A 19,399-nucleotide genomic window follows, 5' to 3' on the forward strand; every position below is an offset into this window, starting at 1 on the left:
ACTCAATCCACTGAGCCACACCAGCCAAGGCTGCATTTTCTTTCACAATGTTTCAAAAGGATTTTTCCTTTTAAAGGAGTGTAACTTTATCCAAATGAACTTAATACTACCACCTTACGAAAAAGTCGAACTACTCAGGATCTATGTAACGATTTTGTATGTATAGAGAATGCACAGTAATAACTGAAACAGGAAAGAATAAATGGCCTGGGTGGCTTTTATGTGTCAATCTTTTTGTTCACCATGCAAATGTTTTATCTTTAAAGCATCTCCAACACAGCTCTACTGTGACACCGTAAAACGTGCATTCCAAAGGAAATGGGATTTCAAAGAACCAAGGCGCAAGTATGACATTCCTTCAGTCCTGTTCCCTCCACCCATGGGATCTCCACCAAGGTGTGTCTGTGCTGCAGGCCTCACCCCAAGCTCATTAGGTCCTGCTCAACAGTGCTGTTTCCACACTGCAGACTGTAGAGGTGGCCTTGAGGGCGGGGGTCGGGAGGGCTCCAGCACAGGCGCACCTATGGGTCTTTGTCTTCGGTCCCCCGCAGCAATAGTCAGTGACGTGGGCTTAAAATGTCTAAAAATACTTAGAAATACTTAAAAATACTTTAAAATACTCAAAATACTTAGCCTGCTAAAGAGAGCTGGATGGGTGCTGAGCACGGCACCTCCGCACTGCGGCACGTATACATACCCTGCTTCGCATAAGGGCAGTGGAGCGGAAGCTATGTGGTATGTGTTTGCTGGGTGACATTATATTCCCCAAAGCCCTGAGTTTGGTATTCATTCATTATATTCACCCCCTTCCCCGGTGAACTTGGCCAGTAATACATCCAGTCACCTTTGTCAAAGGGCAAGAATGTTTGGATGAAGGCCTGGCTGGTAGTTCAGTCCGTTGGAGTATAGTCCCGATACAGCAAGGCTGTGTGTTCAATCTCCAGTCAGGGCACATACGGGAAGCAACCAATGAATGCATAAATAAGTGGAAGAAGTAGATGTTTCTCTCTCTCTCAAATCAGTAAATTAAAAAAATTTTTTTGAAAGAATATTTGAATGGACAGAAGCAATGTAATTAAAAACACAAAAAATCCTAAAAATGGCCCTGACTAGTGTGGCTCAGTGGATTGGGCATCATCCCACAAACCAAAAGGTTGCAGGTTCAGTTCCAGGTCAGGGCACATGCTTGAGTTGCGGGCCAGGCCCCCAGCTGGGAGAGGCAATCAATCGATGTTTCTCTCCCTCTCTTCCTCCTTCCCCTCTCTCTAAAAATAAATAAATAAAATCTTTAAAAAAAAATCCTAAAAATGTTTACAGTTATTAGTAACATCATCTTTATACCTGAAAAATGAATATATACAAAACAGATCTAGAGTTTATACTCAACATATACCATATTCTGTGAGACCGACCTAATTTTTTAGGTCACATCTATTTCTCGTAGAAAATTTCTCCTTTAAAATGTTAAGTATTAAAAATTTAAGAATATGTTCATATTAACTTGTATATGCATAAAGACATTCTGGAAGGACACACATAAATTACCCAGATTATTTATTCCTGAATAGTGAATTCTGGCAGGGCAGATAGGCAGTGTTAAGAGGGAGAATGGGGGGCGGGGTCCCCTGGAAAACATGAGCTTTATAACCCATGGAACACTGACTTCGGTTTCTGCTCGTGCACCTGACCAGAGCAGGCCTTCAACACAGCATGTGAAAGGCGCGCCACTGAGGGGCGTAGCCCCTGAGGGACAAGCGACACGACCACTGTGAAGCAGGACAGCCTCTCTGCTCAGAGGCCATCTGAAGGGTCCAGAGAGACTGGGACACCCATCAGCAATCATTCATCTCCCCACAGACTTTTCCGACTCCTATTTTAAAACCACAGAACAGAACTACGTAATAGAAGGGCTCGTCAAAATCAAGCTCTAAATAAACAGCTGATATAAAGTGAGCCTGGGGTTTCTGTCTGCAAGGTAGACTAACTTACGGTACACCAAACCACTTGCAAAGACAATCAGAAAAAACAGACAAAAATATTTTCATCTCGTTTAAAGGCACCAGAGAACTACCATGGCAATGAGGTCTTAAGGAGCCAAAACATGAGAGAAAAGGGGAAAATAGAGATGTAAGTCCAACATTTAGGCCCCCTTTTCTCCTTGAGTTTATTGAGCAGTGCCTCAGAGGCTGAGAATGTGGAAGTTCTCCTCGGAATTCTTTTTTTTTGTTTTTTTAAGATTTATGTATTTATTTTTAGAGAGAGGGGAAGGGAGGGAGAAAGGGAGAGAAACATTGAAGTGCAAGAAATACATCAACTGGTTGTCCCACACACACCCCCAATTGGGGACCTGGCCCGCAACCCCAGGCATGTGCCCTGACTGGGAATTGAACCAGTGACCTTTCAGTTCGCAGGCCGGTACTCAATCCACCGAGCCACACCAGCCAGGGCCTCCTCAGAATTCTTAAGTGAGTGTCCTGAGTATACAAAGAGGTGGGCCCTGATGAAGACCCCAGTCTTCCAGCTGGGAGCCCAGTGGGCTGCTAGAAGGGAGAAGGGATGAATCTGAAATAGACCATCCTTCTCAGCATCCAACCCGAGTGGTTCCTGACTGGAGGAAAGTGATGTGTTTTATAACTGAAGAAAAATATGGTCAAGTACTTAAAATGAGCTTAAGTACTTCATATATAAGTACAGTGCCTGATTATTTAATAAAAAATTGCCCATCATACCAAGAGACAGGACCACATGACTAAGAAATGAGAAAGACAATACAATCAGAACCACAAAATACTCCAATTTTGAAATGATATGACATTAAAATATATGTGATTAATATGTTCAATAAGTTAAAAGACAAGTTGAAGATTTTGAGCAGAGAACCAGATATTTAAAAAAAAAAAAAAAAAAAAAGAATCGGCCCTAGGCAGGTGGCTCAGTTGGGTAGAGCATCACCCTGTACACCAAAGGCTACAGGTTTGACTCTAGGTCACGGTCACGGCACATACCTAGGCGAAGGGTTTGGTTACCCGCAGGGGCATGGACAGGAGGCAACTGACCAATTGCTGCTGCTCCCTCACAGTGATTTTTTCTCTCTGTGGGGTACTCCTTGATCCTTCTTTTCTGTATCTATATTCACTCGCTGGGGATCTCAACAAGGCTCATGGCTCTAAACAGCATCAATATACTGATGGCTTGAGAGCGAGACCAAAGCAGAAGCTGTAGCGGATTTTTAAAAATTTAATCTTTGTTGTACTTTTTTTCCATTTGCAGTAGATTTTCATACCCAATTTCAGAAACATCAAACCTCCTCTCTGAGCTCATCGCCATTACTCGCCCCTTACTGCCTTTCTTGCTTCTGAGATCTGGCTTTTCCCTCTACGTGGTGTCATCTCCCACCAGGCACATAGTTTGTGTGTTCACCTTCCGTAGGTTTTGCTTGAGGGTCACCCTCTCAATTGAGACCCTCTCTGGCTTTTCCTGTTAAAATGGCAAGCCTCCCTCTGTCCCTACTGCCCTTCTCCAGATATTTTACCATTCGTAGTATTTGTCACCATCTGAAACACTATGTTTTACTTATTTTTTCATCGTGTACCTTTTCGGTTAAAATGTAAGCCCCATCAGTATAGGAATTTTTGCCTGTTTTGTTCACTCCTGAATCTCCAGCTTCTAGAAGAGTATCTGGCACATAGAGGGTACACGATGAATCTGTGTTTCTGTCAATTCTCCATTTAAAGGGGCAGCTATATTTGGGCAACACAACACAGATATCTTTTCCCGTCTGCTCAGACACAGGTTTTCTTGAACATATGTATCGTTACCCTTTAGTTTCCCTTTGTTTTCCAAAACTCTGAAAACACCATGATCACATAATAAATAGTCCATTACCAGAACAGAGATCAACTGTCCTCTCTAAGATGAACAAACAGCCCTCACGAAGACCCAATACAGAAATCCAGGAGTTACACGAGAGTGAGACACAGTTTCACGTCTACCCCAAGACACCAACCCTTCAGCTATGTCCAACATAAGGAGGCCTAACACACAGAATAAAGAGCTCCTGAGAAGTGTCATGTATACACGTTATTTTTATTCATCGAGTGGATCTCAAAAGTACTAGACATCCCACAGTGAATTTTCTTGTTTTCCCCTTTTATACTAAGTATTTATTTGCATGTCGCTGCCAGTGTATATAAAATACTCACCCTTGTGAAACAGAAATTCATGAAAATTCAGAGAGGCAGATGTTAAGGACTAACAAAAGCAGAAGTTTGTAAAGTGTGGCACATGTTACAGGGATAAGCTTTTTGTACAGGCTTCAAATTTAGCTCTCTTCAAATATTCATGAAAAGTGGTTTCAGAACACCTTCAAAGATTAATTTCACTAGGCGCTGGCTGGTGTGGCTCAGTGGATCTAGTGTGGGCCTGTGAACCAAAGGGTCAGTGGTTGGATTCCAGGTCAGGCCACACGCCTGGGTTGCAGGCTGTGTCTCCAGTAGGGGGCACGTGAGAGGCAACTACACATTGATGTTTCACTCCCCCTCTTTCTTCCTTCCTTCCCCTTTCTCTAAAAATAAATAAGTAAAATCTTTTTCTTTTTCTTTTTAAGAAAAATTCATTTCACTACAAAAAGGAAAAGACTTTCTGGGGTCTAAAGGGATTGGTACTTGAAGATACTCCAGTCAGCAGGAGGTCACGTTGAGCATTCTGCAGACAGAATTGTTTCAAATCTGCAGCTTCCTGGGAAATCTTCACACAGTTGAGCCCGGCCTCCAGCCTGAGCTGTTGAACCACTTGCTTTATAGTGGTGACACGGGAGGAACCAGACAGAGGGTGCATGCAAAATCTGGGCTGATTTGTTGGTAGTGGGTCCGACGGGGCAGACAGCGGGTCAGCAAAGCCAGGGGCAGGGCTCAGAACTCCCAAAATGAATTTTCATTAAAAAGAAAATTTCCTTTCACAATGCTACCACCTCCATATCACATATTTACGGTAGTCACGATGGACCTCCCCTAAATAGCTGAGTTCCACATCTCCTTTTCTTTCCCTGAATTCTTCTCAAAGAATCATTCTCTTCCTTTGTATTTAAAAGATAAGTTTTGCAAACTAGGCCCAACTCTATAATCATAGAAGAGCAGTCTTTCTTCTACATACATGCAGGACTTGTTGCTAAACTAATTAAAAATGCCGCCCTACTGAGGGATGGGCAGGGAGCATGATACTACAAACAGAAGTTTTCTGAAGGACATTTAGGGGGCAGTTAGACCCCCAGGGTCCGGTCCTCACCCACATCCAGGATAATCACACAACTGTCTATCACACACCCTTGTAGGACACAGGAGAAAGTCTCAGTAAAAATGAATCTGAAAGGTTCCTGATTTGGGGAAATCAGGTGCAGGGAAAGATACAGGGATTCAGACTAAAAACTGAGGGATTAGGTGAAAAGTCCGTATTCTCAACTGGGAAACCCAACTCCTTCATCTATTCAGCTCCAGAATGAAAGCCAGTCCCACGCGAAGGGGACTAAAGTTTCCCTCTCAGGGGAGAGCAAATCACCCCTGACAAAAGACCTAAAGATACTGACATTTGGGGGACCCCCCCCCAAGCAAAAAGCCAGCTGGCAGCCTGCACGCACCAAGTATACCAATCAAAGAGGCCTCCCACACAGATTTCCACCAGCATTTCCAGTGCCTCACATGTAAACAACGAAAAGAAACAGCCAGGATCATCATTTGGATAAAACTTCGAGCAAGCAAGACAAAATCCAAATCCATAATGAAGAAATTCAGAGGACCCTACCACCTAACTAACCAGAAAGCAGGACAACAATTAAGAAAATATAATTAACCTCTCCAGAAAGATTTTAAAATATTAATCCATGAACAAAAAATATTTTTCAAGAGTGTATATTCAGAAAACAAGGGCATGGGAATTTAACAGATCTGAAATCACAATTTTAGAAAATGGAAAATAGGATAAAATGATTTAAAATTTAAAGACTCATTCCAGATGGTCTGACATCGAAACAATAGGAGCTCTAAAATGAGAAAACAGAGAAAATGGAAAACAGGAAGTTATCAAAGAAATAACATTTAACAGCCCTGACCGGTCTGGTTCAGTTGGTTGAACACCATCCTGCAAAGCAAAAGGCTGTTGGTTCAGTTCCTGGTCAGGGCACATGCCTAGGCTGAGGGTTTGGATCCCAGCTGGGCCCCATATGAGAGGCAACAGATTGATGTTTCTCTCTCACACCAATATTTCTCTCCCTCTCTCCCTCCCTTCCCCTCTCTCTAAAGATAAATAAATATTTTTTTAAAAAAGACAGAACATTGAACAAATTCCCAGGATAGAAGGAAAAGTTTCTTCAGCACAATGAAAGAAAAATGGAGACTTCTGGCCAAGATGGAGGCGTAGGTAGAACACTGTGCCTCCACACAACCAAAAGGAGGACAACAACAAATTTAAAAACTAAAAATAACCAAAACTGACAGAAAATCGAACTCTATGGAAGTCCGACAACCAAAGAGTTAAAAGAAGAACCAGTAGGAGGTAGTTAAAGAAGATCCAGACCGGTAGGAGAAGCAGAGAGGACTCACCGCAACGCAGCAGCTGGAGGACCAGGGAGGGCAAGGCGGCGGCTGGTGGACCCAGAAGGGGGCAGATTGCAGACTGGGGGGGCCCACATTCGTGTGCAGATAAACCGGAGGAACAACTGGGGAGCGAGACAGACCACGCAACCCAGGGCTCCAGCGCGGGGAAATAAAGCCTCAAACCTCTGATTGAAAACACCAGTGGGGGTTGAGGCAGCAGGAGAAACTCCCAGCCTCACAGGAGAGTTCGCTGGAGAGACCCACAGGGTGGGGAATCAGCACCAGAAGGGCCCAATTTGGCTCTGGGTAGCTGGGAGAGTGACTGAAAATTGGCAGAGTGGAGCAAGCGCCATTTTTCCCTCTCAGACCCGTCCCCCACGTACAGCGTCACAGCGCAGCGACCAGCGTTACCCCAACGCAGTGAACACCTAACACTCCGCCCCTTACTACGTAACAGGCACGCAGAGACAAAAAAAAAAAAAAAAAAAAAAGGCCCAAATGAAAGAACAGATCAAAGCTCCAGAAAAAATACAACTAAGTGACGAAGAGATAGCCAACCTATCAGATGCACAGTTCAAAACACTGGTAATCAGGAAGTTCACAGAATTGGTTGAATATGGTTGCACATTAGATTAAAAAAATGAAGGCTATGCTAAGTGAAATAAAGGAAAATATACAGGGAACCAATAGTGAAGGGAAGGAAACCGGGACTCAAATCAACGGTGTAGGCCAGAAGGAAGAAAGAAACGTTCAACCAGAACAGAATGAAGAAACAAGAATTCTAAAAAATGAGGAGAGGCTTAGGAACCTCCAGGACATCTTTAAATGTTCCAACATCCAAATCGTAGGGGTACCAGAAGGAGAAGAGGAAGAGCAAGAAATGGAAAACTTATTTGAAAAAATAATGAAGGAGCACTTCCCCAATCTAGCAAAAGAAATAGACTTTCAGGAAGTCCAGGAAGCTCAGAGAGTCCCAAAGAAGTTGGACCGAAGAAGGAACAAACCAAGGCACATCATCATTATATTACCCAAGATTAAACAGAAGGAGAGAATCTTAGAAGCAGCAAGAGAAAAGGACACAGTTCCCTACAAAGGGGTTCCCATAAGACTGTCAGCTGATTTCTCAAATGAGACCTTACAGGCAAGAAGGGGTTGGCAAGAAGTACTCCAAGTCATGAAAGGCAAGGACCTACATCCAAGATTACTCTATCCAGCAAAGCTATCATTTAGAATGGAAGGGCAGATAAAGTGCTTCCCAGATAAGGTCAAGTTAAAGCAGTTCATCATCACCAAGCCCTTATTATATGAAATGTTAAAGGGACTTATCTAAGAAAAAGAAGACAAAAAATATGAACAGTAAAATGACAACAAACACAATTATTAACAACCGAACCTAAAACAAAAACAAAAGCAAACTAAGCAAACAACTAGAAGAGGAACAGAATCACAGAAATGGAGATCACATGGAGGGTTATCAGTGGGGGAGTGGGACGGGGGGAAAGGGGGGAAAGGTATAGAGAATAAGTAGCATAAATGGTAGGTAGAAAATAGAGAGGGGGAGGGTAAGAATAGTATAGGAAATGGAGAAGCCAAAGAACTTACATGTATGATCCATGGACATGACCTAAAGGGGGGGAATGTGGGTGGGAGGGGGTGTGCAGGGCAGAGGGGAATAAAGGGGGGAAAATGGGGCAACTGAAATAGAATAATCAATAAAATACATTTTAAAAAAGCAAGAAATAAAGCCCCAGTTGCAGTCAAGATGGCAGTGTAGGTAAATGTGGTACTTGAACCCTCCCACAACCACATCAAAATTACAATAAACTACAAGACAACCATCATTCAGAACCACCTGGAATCTGGCTAAACAGAAGTCCTACAACTACGAATATAAAGGAGAAGCCACAGCCCTGGCTGGATAATTCAGTTGGTTACAGCTTTGTCCCAATACGCCGGTTTTTGGTCTGATCCCCACTCAGGGCATATACAAGATCAATCAGCAAATGTATAAATAAGTGGAAATAAACAAATCGATAAACAAATCGAATGAGTAGAATGCATAAACAAATCAGTATCTATCTCTCTGTTTCTCCCCTCACTTCACTCTCTCTCTAGGATCAACAAATTAAAAAAAAAGAAGCAGCCACATTGAGACTGGTAGGAGGGGTGGAGACCCAGAACGGGCTGGTTCCACACCGAGGTGTGGCAAATAAAACTCAGGAGGGATATCCTGACAGCAAAGTACCCCTGAGGAGCAAGGGGTCCCAACCCCACACCAGGACCCCTAGCCCAGGGTTCCAGTGCCAGGAAGAGAAGTCCCCATAACTTCTGACTGCAGAAACCAATGGGAATTGTAGCTAAGGGAAATGGAGGGCTTCTGGAGTCCCAGGCATTCCTGTTAAAGAGCCCACACACACACTTACTCAGACTTACTTGCTCTGAGCTCCAGCACTGAAGACTACAAGACATCTACTACATCAGGCCTGGGAGCCACAACAACACTACCTAATACATAGCAACAAATATAGGAGGCTGCCAAAATGAGGAGACCCAAAAAAATGTCCCAAATGAAAGAACAGAACAAAACCCCAACAAAAAAAAACCCAAAACAAGATGGAGACAAGCAATCTATCAGATGCAGAGTTCAAAAACAGTGGTTACGAGGATGCTCAGTGAACTTAGGAGAAGAATAGATGAACTTAGTGCAAGCTTCAACAAAGAGCTAGTAAACATAAAAATGGAGATAGAAAACATAAAAAAAGAACCAGTCAGAAATGAAGAAAACATTAAGTGAAATGAAGAATACATTCAGAGAATCAACAGTGGAGTAGATGAAGAAGGGGATCAAATCAGGGATTGGGAAAATTAAAAAACAAAAACAGAAAGCAGCCTATCAGAACAGCAAAAAAGAGAAAGGAATTTTAAAAATGAGGGTAATATAAGAAGTATCTGGGATAACTTCAAGTGCACCAACATTCGTATCATGGTGGAGTCAGAAGAAGAGAGAGAACTTGTGTGGGAAAAGCAAGGATAGAGCCCTGGCTGGTATGGCTCAGTTGGTTAGGCATCATCCTGCAAACCAACAGGTCATGAGGTCAATTTCCAGTCAGGGCACATGCCTGGGTTGTGGGTTCTGTCCCTGGTCAGGGTATGTGCAAGAGGCAACCAATCAATGTTTATCTCTCACATCAATGTTTCTCTCCCTCCCTTCCCCTTTCTCTAGATCAATTAAAAAAAAAAGAAAGAAAGAAAGAAAGAATAATGATAGAAATTTTCCCTAACCTGGTGAAGGAAATAGACATACAAGTCCAGGAAGCACAGAGAGTCCCAAACAAGATGAACCCAAAGAGGCCCACACCAAGACACATTGTAATTAAAATGCTAAAGATTAAAGATATATAAACAAGTTATCTACAAGGGAGCTCCCATAAGACAGTCATTTGATTTCTCAACAAAAACTTTGCAGGCCAGAAGGGATTGGCAAGAAATATTCAAAGTCATGAAAAGCAAGGACCTACAACAAGATTACTCTACCCAGCAAAGCTATCATTTAGAATCGAAGGGCAGATAAAGAGCTTCCCAGACAAGAGAAAGCTAAAGGAGTTCATGACCACCAAACCAGTATTACAAGAAATGTTAAAGGGTCTTCTTTAAGAAGAATAAATGATCAAATATATGAATAAAATAGCAATAAATACATATCTATCAACAATTACTCTAAATGCAAATGAATTAAATTTGCATTTAATTTGCATAAAATCCAATCAAAAGACATATGTTGGCTGAATGGATACATATGCTTTCCACAAGAGACCCACTTCAGATCAAAAGACACGCACAGGCTGAAAGTAAAGGGATGGGAAAAGATATTTCATGAAAATGGAAACAGACAAAAGCTGGGGTAGAAATACTTATACCAGACAAAATAAACTTTGAAACAAAGACTACACAGCAAGAAACGAGAACCCAGCAATTTCACTTCTGGGTATTTATCTAAAGAAACCTAAAACACTAAATCGAAGACATACACATCATGTTTGTTGTAGCATTATTTACAACAGCCAAGGTAAGGAAGCAACCTAAGTGTCCACAGATGAATGGATAAAGAAGCAGTGCATATGGACAATCAAATATGACTCAGCAATAAAAAAAAGAATGAAATCCTGCCATCTACAACAACATGGATGGACCTAAAGGCTATTGTGGTGACTGAAGTAAGTCAGACAGAGGAAGACCAAATGCCATATGATTTCACTTACATGTGGAATCTAAAAAAACAAAATAAATGAACAAGCAGAATAGTAACAGACTCAAAGATACAGAGAACATTATGATGGTTACCAGATGGGGGTGGGAGGTGGGGAAGGTTGGGGAGATAGGTAAAAAAGTTGAGGGGATTAAGAAGTACAAATTGGTAGTTACAAATAGTCACAGGGATGTAAAATACAGCATACGGAATACAGTCAATAATATTCTAATAACTATGTATGGTGTCAGGTGGATACTAGATTTATCAGGGTAATCACTTAGTAAGTTATACGGTATCTAATCACTAAGTTGTACAAAAGAAACTAATATGATATTGCATGTCAACTGTTACTGAAAAATTAAAAAGAAAGAAAGAAAGAAAGAAAAAGAGCCCTGGCGTGGTGGCTTAGTCGAAACATCATCCCACACACCAGAAGACTGCAGACTTGATCGCTGGCCAGGGCACACACCTAGGTTGTGGGTCTGATCCATTGTTGGGGCACGTACTAGAGGCAACCAATTGACATTTCTCTCTCACGTCAATGTTTCCCTCTCTCCCCCTCTTCCTCTCTCTCCAAAATCAATAAACAATAATATCCCCAGGTGAGGAGAAGGAAGGAAGGAAGGAAGGAAGGAAGGAAGGAAGGAAGGAAGGAAGGAATGAACCCCAAGCAAGCTACAACACAGTGAAACAGCACTGCTGATGAAGAAACATCGGAGACTGTTCAGGAAGAGGGGAAGTCGCATCCACAGGAATGTGCGTAGAATGGAGTCAGCCTCTCCAGTACAACTCCAGAAGGCAGAAGGTGATGATGCAAACCTTCTGAGGGAAGTGCCCCCCCATCTAGAATTCTAAACCCAACCAACTTCTCCTTCAAGTACTTTTGGCATTAGCAAGGCACAGCAACCACACAGCACACCTAAAGAGCAACACTCTCACGTGGGGTGGGAACAGGGAAAGTTTTGTAACATGTCTCTTAGGGAAAAAAGTTTATCTGACAGGTTTCCTAATGTGAAGAAGTACATATTTACAGGACTTTTTTTTCAACAGTATTTTATATTAATTTCAGGTGTACAGCATAGTGGTTAGACAATTACATCCACAGGACTTTTTAAGCTGATGTAGTAGAAAGATTTATGTCAGAAAGTCAAACATCTAATCAAATGAAAAAATGCAGCCCCGGCTGGTGTGGTTCAGGGAACTGAGTGCCAGCCTGGGAACCAAAGGGTCACTGGTTTAATTCCCAGTCAGGGCACATGCCTGGGTTGCAGGCCAGGTCCCCAGTAGGGGGCACTCAAGAGCCAACCACATATTGATGTTTCTCTCCCTCCCTTCCCCTCTCTCTAGAAATAAATAAATAAAATCTTTTTTAAAAATGCAACAATTACACTCAAAAATATTTTAAAAGATGGTACACGAAAGAGAAAGCTTGACCCAACTTGACTCAGCAATGAAAACACCACAAATGGATTTAAACTAGACCTAGAAGGTATTAACACAGTTGATCGGTCCTTCAACAACATGGGCGTTAGGGACACCAGTGCCCCTGCCCAGTTGAAAATGTGCATATAGCTCTTGACTCCCTGAAAACTTACTGATAGCCTACTGCTGACCACCTTACTGATAACATAATAAACAGTTGGTTAACACAGATTTTGTATGTTACATGTACTACATATGGTATCCTTCCAATAAAGTAAGCTAGAGAAAAGAAAATGTTAAGAAAATCATAAGAAAGAAAAAGCATATTTACAGTATTTATTGGGAAAAAATCTGCATATAAATGGACCCAAAGAGTTCAAACCTGTGTTGTTCAAGAATCAGCTACAATCAGGATGAGTGGTAGGGAAGGGAAAACACCAATAAATAAAGATTGCCTAAAAATAGCATACTCCGAAGGGAGGGTGTGATGGATGGAAAGTCTGTGTCCCACAAAATCCGTATGTTGAAGCCCTAACCAACAGTGTGGCTGTGTCTGGAGATGGGGCCTCCAAGTATGTCATGAAGGTCAAGTGAGGTCTTAAGAGGAGGGCCCCAATCTGGCAGAATTAGTGACCCTATCAGAAGAGATACCTGGGAGCCGCTCTCTCCTTCCGCACGCACACACTGAGGAAAGACCGTGTTGGCGCAGAGAGATGGCGCCCATCTGCCAGCCACGAGGAAAGGCCCTGGAATAACACCTACCTTACAGACGCCTTGACCTGGGGCTGGGAGAAATACATGTCCGCTCTTTAAGCCCCCAAAGCGAGAATGTTCTGTGGTAAGTAACCTAAGCAGACTAATACACTAGAGTAAGAGACAGCTGGACGTGGCCACCTTGGAAAGCCCAGGGGTGACATGGAACTGCTAAGTTATCAGCCTTTTACCATTATCTGAATTTTTCCTTGCCTCCATTTTTTTTTGTAAAATTAATTTAAAATATTGGTATAGCAGTGTGAACATTAAGAAGACCTAAGATCATATTAAAAAGAAACATTCACATGCATCCTTTTAAAAGAAAAAATAGGTTTGAAAAGTTGCATAAAATTCAGATCTTTTTGTGATATATTTATGTATATATTTTAATAATATACTTCTAATTACAAGGAAATATATTTTATAGGAATTTGGAAAATGTAGGGAAAAAAGACAATAAAAAGCGTATATTCTCCAACCATACAAAAAACAAAACAAAACAAAAAAAAACCTCCCTGTGCAATTAACCCTGCTATGGGACATTCAAGTTTTCTGTTCTCTAGTACAAGCAAGGCTGCAAGCAACATTCTTTATGATTATTGTTCAATGTTTATTCAAGAGAAGAGACGGGCCCTGTACAGGCTGAAGACAAGAGGGGCAATACAAAACAAACAAACAAACAAAACCATTTACATAACTCTAAGGTCACAAAGCTAGATGAACTGAGGGCCCAGAAAGGAGCAGCGGTGCCCCTGCTGCTGTGGGGCTGAGGATGGTGCCCACCCAGACACAGCTCACCTCTGTCCATCAAATCTGGAGGAGTTTGGTCCAAACAAAAGAGCTGAGTTCAGCTGCTACAAGAAGGTTCAACAATTCAGAGAAGGTTCGTGGGCCAAGGCTATAATCTACCCAGTAACAGGGGTCCACTGTGGGAGGACATGCAGAGGGAAGAGGTTGAACCCCTTCATGTGCAAAAAACCCTACTCACAGCCTCTGTGTGGCCTCTTTAAGATGATGAAACAGCGCAGAGGCCAGCCCTGGTCCCAGGAAGGGAATGAAGAGATTTACTGAATTTCTTCCTCAGATCAAACACTTTTTGGAACTAATGGGCTTTTAGAGGACCCGGAGGGGCTCACAAAACTGTGCATTTGTACTAATGTGTAAAGGGGGAAAAATAAAGCAACACTTATTTTCTTCTACACTTATAGGTACGCAGCCTCACACTGGTCAAGGCTGAAGAAAGAATTATTAAGACAGCCTTCCTTTCCTAACTGAACTACCACTATTCAGCCAAATCCCATTATTTCTAGTAAGTAAGGGTAAACTGGTGTAAATGAAGCCAGGACTCTAATACAGATTAATAGAGCCCTGGCTGGTGTGGCTCAGTAGATTGAGTGCTGGCCTATGAATCGAAAGGTCACCAGTTCGATACCCAGTCAGGACCCATGCCTGGGTTGTGGGCCAGGTCCCCAGTTGGGGGCTTTCGAGAGGCAACGATCAATGTATCTCTCGCACATCGATGCTTCCCTCCGTGCCTTTCACCCTCCCTTCCCCTCTCTCTAAAAATAAATAAAATCTTTTTTTTTTAAGTTAATAAAGCCATGTGTATGAATAAAATTCAAATCTCTATGACACTGGCTGGCCTATTAGCTTGACAATGGGGTGGTCACCAGGCAGCTGACCGATGGGTATGACTCAGTTCCAAGAACTACACAAGGCAGGCCTGCACGCCGTGCTGCACGCCACGCCAATCACACCAACCCCACACTCTCCTGAAATAGCTGCGGCACTTCAGAGCCGTGGGCAGCAAGGTCCACGCAAAGGGCCTCAGTCACCATTTGCTTGTCTGCTCCCTGTAAGTGCTTCCCTTTCATAAACCTACTGATACAAAGGCCCAGGCAGAGAGGCATCTTTATTCCAGACTTTTTCTGATGGCTAACCACCGATACCTTCCTGAACTTTGATGAAACCAGTCAAAGACCATGGAGTTTTATATGACTAAAGCACAGAAAAAAATTTTTTAGACTCTCCAGTAACTACTTTTAAAAAATTGTAATGGCCAGTCCTACCCTAGTGACAGGTATATAAAATGCATACGGCATGTTGGTGCTCCTGGGACGGAACCCACCATGGGCCTGTTTGTGTCGTAGGAGCTTGAGGTTGACTCCAGGCACAGTGGGAAGTCCCAAAAGTGCTGAAAGAAGAGACAGTGTGATCACACCTGCATTTAGAAGAGACCCTTTTGGTGCTGCGGGGAGAAGAGACCCAGCTGGAATGTGGTGGTCCAGGAGATGGTGGGAGCTGAGTGCACAGTGAGGAGCAGAGGGATTCAACACGCCCTGGAGGGGAAACAGGACCTGCCACTGCCATGGGTGCGGGAGTCAGCAAGGCAAGGATTAAGTGCTTCGGGTTGGCCTGTTAGACGGCAGTGTTACTTCTGGAGGAAGGATGATTGTAAGAGGAACAGGTTTGGGGTGGGAAGTTAGTATGTCTCACTTTAAAAACTATGATTATTAAAATCTGACTGCGTCCTTCTCTACCCTATTTTGAAACCAACCCAGATACTAATTCCAACATCCAGCAGACCACTAAATTCAGATGATAACAATGATGAAGACAAAGAACCACAGCAAGAGCTGAAATTTAATGAGCACCTGCTGTGTGTAAGCACTAGCTGTTCTAAGCACCCCCCAGGAACTCCATGACAACGCCATTTGGCAGGTCCTTACTTCATCCTCCCCACTTTACAGATAAGTACCGAGACGTTTAGCAACGTCTCCAAAGTACACAACCAGAATGCTGACCCTACTGGAAAAGTCATCAGGTGAGGGGACATTAAATTAAACCACCAAGCTTAATGTTCTCCCCATCCAGTCAGCAAGGTGAGAGTATTTCTAAACTCTTGTCTCAAGAACTCCGCAGCAGCATCCTAAGCCTTGTACGAAAACATCTCCAGTCACCTGCTTTGGGATCAGCTGTTCAGTTAAAAGAATTCATCCAGTTGCACAAGTCATACATCTGGAAGATGGCAGGGGAACACCAGCAGGGCCGTGCAATCTCCCTAAGCTTTGTGCGCCCCACTCAGGGTAACTACAAGCACAGCAGTAGAGAAAAGGAGGGGAGGGCTATAGGGTGAGCCAGATTTAAGTGAGCTACCTTCCACCACAAATGGACTAAAAATTTGCCAGTGAAGAGAATGTGCTAGAGGGCAAATCAAACAGGCTCACTTTTTAAAAAAGATTTATTGATTTTTTTAGAGAGGGGAAGGAAGTGAGAAAAAGAGGGAGAAAAACATCAATGTGTGGTTGCCTCTTGTGCGTCCCCTACTGGGGACCTGGCCCACAACCCAGGCATGTGCGCTGACTGGGAATCGAACCAGCAACCCCTTGATTCACAGGTTGGCACTCAACCACTGAGCCACACCATCCAGGGCCAAACGGGCTCCCTATTAACAAGTGTGTCCTCAGACATCCAGAGCCTGTGGCCACCCACCTCAAACACAGCAGGCAAAGACTCTACCCCATTGACTCAGAGCCCCTCTGTGGCTAGGCACCCTTCACCCACCCCGAACCCTATACCATTCCATTCAAACTCCAGCCAGAAACCCAAATCAATCTTACTTTTCTGCCTTTCATATGAATTTGTACACATTTTGGGTGCTTCCTTTTTCTACATTTCTTCTTTTGACCTTTTAAACCACCAGCAGAAATACAGTCAATAAACCAACAAGCAGGTCAGATATTTCCGTACTTAAACTCTGAGGGAGAATAATGGCTAGTCACCCACCCTTAAAGGACCCACAAGTTGCTGAGTTGCTTCTGCTGTGAACAAAGGCATCCGCAGCACCGTCTCTGGCCACAGCCATGATAACCGTCCCTGACCAGGAGTGCCCCACTGGACTGGCCCACCAGAAAGGTGCAAGAACATAGCTGTTGAGACTCTGTCCTTGGGGAACATGTCAACCAATGGGGAAGGGAAGGGCAGTAAATAGAAACGGAAAGCATTTGCTGGTGTTAGATATCAAAAACCAGTGGTATTCACTAAGTGCAGGTACTCGAAGGGTTGAGGAAGATGGCCTCACTTGAAGCCTGACCAAGACCGGACCTCCCACAAGCAGGCCCTGAAAAGCACCTGGCAGGCCAAGCTAAACTTTTTAGAAGGAGTAAAAACTGAGCCTGCCAGCCAACGTCTTACAGCCTTTGGGCCCTGATGCCAAATCATTAAGTAAATAACTAGCCAAACACCAGCATCATCAAAGGACTGATCTATTGCCAATTCACATCAATTAAATAGTGGATGTGAACCAACCAAAATCGCGTCAAAGTTCCACGGAGAATGGGCAATAATGACTGGCAAAGTCTTCCACACAGAGACACAGAATGAATGAGCAGGGAGGAAATTTGTGATCCCTTAGCCCTGGGGCTCAAACGATCCCAGGTGAATAGCATAAATGCAGAGAAAGGTCAGGAGCATCGCTGTTTTCTCAACTTTAACAGAGCTCCAGGTAAAAGACTCATTTAACCTGTCTTAAGTCAGCTATATGAAACCAGCCAAACCCTGGCCGAGTCACTCAGGTGGCTGGAGTGTCAGCCTGTACACCAAAAGGCCGTGACTTCAATTCCTAGTCAGGGCACGTACCCAGGTTGCAAGTTCTATCTCCAGTCGGGGCAGGTACTGGAGGCAACTGATCGATGTTTCTTTCTCTCTTTCTCTCTCTCTCCCCCTCTTCCTCTCTCTTGAAAATCAATAAACATATACTTGGGTGAGGATTTTAAAAAAAGAAAAGAAAAAGAAAAACAACCATGTATACACATGTAAAGCCAAGTAAGAACCCACGCTTGACCTCCTATCAAGGACCCAGGCGTACCCTATGTCTGGTATGGGGAGACTGAATACCACCGGCCAGCACAATCGGAAGACCTTTATGGTACAGAGCCCATGGAACCAGGAGCTCTAGGTTCAAGAGCCCCTCGAAGTTGTTCTGTCGTAGATACGGACCCCTGGATGTGACGGACTCCCCCAAGCAGAATCAACACTTAGGCACTTGACTGACATCGATGGGAAACACACCCCCTATGCTCCTCCTCTTCGCAGCAGGCACTCACAACCTGCCTGTTCCGCACCCACTCTCTTTTCCCCTTTCCTGTTAAACCCGATCTTCCTTTGGAAGACCATTCTCTCCAGTTCAGGAGAGGCGATGCTATCTGTGTGGGCACCCTACCTAACTTCCAGAGCGGCCCTACTTGGTGTAAGCTCAGCAGCACAGTCTCCACCCCTGACACAGCATCCCTGGTCACTCCGATCAAACTGCAAGACCTTCCTTTAATGCTGGGGGAAGCATTTGTTTACAAAACAAGGGCGCTCGCTCAAAGCCAAGGTTATTGGGCAGCCATCTCCAACACTAACAAAGGAGTCAACCAGAGAGCAGAGCTGGTCACAGGAAGGCAGAAGCAAAAAAGCATTAAGAAATGGGCAGTTTCTTACAAAACTAAACGTGTTCCACCATGCAACCCAGCAAACGCACTCCTTTCGGGTATTTACCCAAAGAAGGTGAAAACGTACGTCCGTACAAAAACCTGCACATAGATGTTTATAGCAGTATGATTCATAATTGCCAAACTTTGGAAGCAACCAAGATGTCCTTTAGTAGGTGAATGGATAAATAAGCTGTGGTACGCCCTCACAGAGAGAGAGAGAGCTATCAAGCCATGAAAAGACATGGAGGAAAATAAAATGCACATTTTAGGCTGAAGAGGCTACATATCATGATTCCAACTATATAAAGTTCTGGAAGAGGCAAAACTACGAAGACAATAAAAAGATCAGTGGTTGCCAGGGGTTAAAAGGGAGGAAGGGATGAACAGATGGAGCATAGAGGATTTTGGGGGCAGTGGAAATACTCTGTGTGATACCATAATGGTGGACACATGTCATTATACATCCGTCCAAATCCACAGAATGCACACCACCAAGAGCAGGAGTTTTCTAATGAACACTATGGACTGCAGGTGATGATGACGTGTTGATGGAGGCTCATTAGTTGCAACAAATATACCACTCTGGCGAGAGATGTTGACAATGGGAGAGGCTGTGATGTTCAGGGCACGGGGCACATGGAAAGCCTCTGCACCTGCCTCGCAATTTTGCTGGTAACCTAAAACTGCTTTAAAAAAATAATAAAATCTTTAAAAGAAAAACTGCCCTGGCTGGTGTGGCTCAGTGGATTGAGCACCAGCCTGCAACCTGGAATGTTGCAGGTTCAATTTCCGATCAGGGTACATGCCTGGGTTGTGAGCCAGGTTTCCAGTTAGGGGTGTGTGAGAGGCAACCAATCAATATTTCTCTTGCACATGTTTCTCTCTTTCTCCCTCTTTTTCTTCTAAAAACA

At 43.5% G+C, this 19,399-nt stretch overlaps 1 protein-coding gene and 1 pseudogene across 4 annotated transcripts in view; both read right to left on the reverse strand.

Annotated features, from left to right (window-relative positions):
* The window catches only part of AXIN1 (axin 1), a 67,110-nt gene that overhangs the window by 39,532 nt on the left and 8,179 nt on the right, over positions 1–19,399 (reverse strand). The gene's annotated exons all lie outside the window — the stretch shown is intronic.
* LOC112298257 (guanine nucleotide-binding protein G(I)/G(S)/G(O) subunit gamma-5 pseudogene) lies at positions 4,575–4,950 on the reverse strand (annotated as a pseudogene).

Source organism: Desmodus rotundus, chromosome 1 (genome assembly GCF_022682495.2).
Source record: "Desmodus rotundus isolate HL8 chromosome 1, HLdesRot8A.1, whole genome shotgun sequence".
In the NCBI taxonomy this organism is placed as follows: domain Eukaryota; kingdom Metazoa; phylum Chordata; class Mammalia; order Chiroptera; family Phyllostomidae; genus Desmodus; species Desmodus rotundus.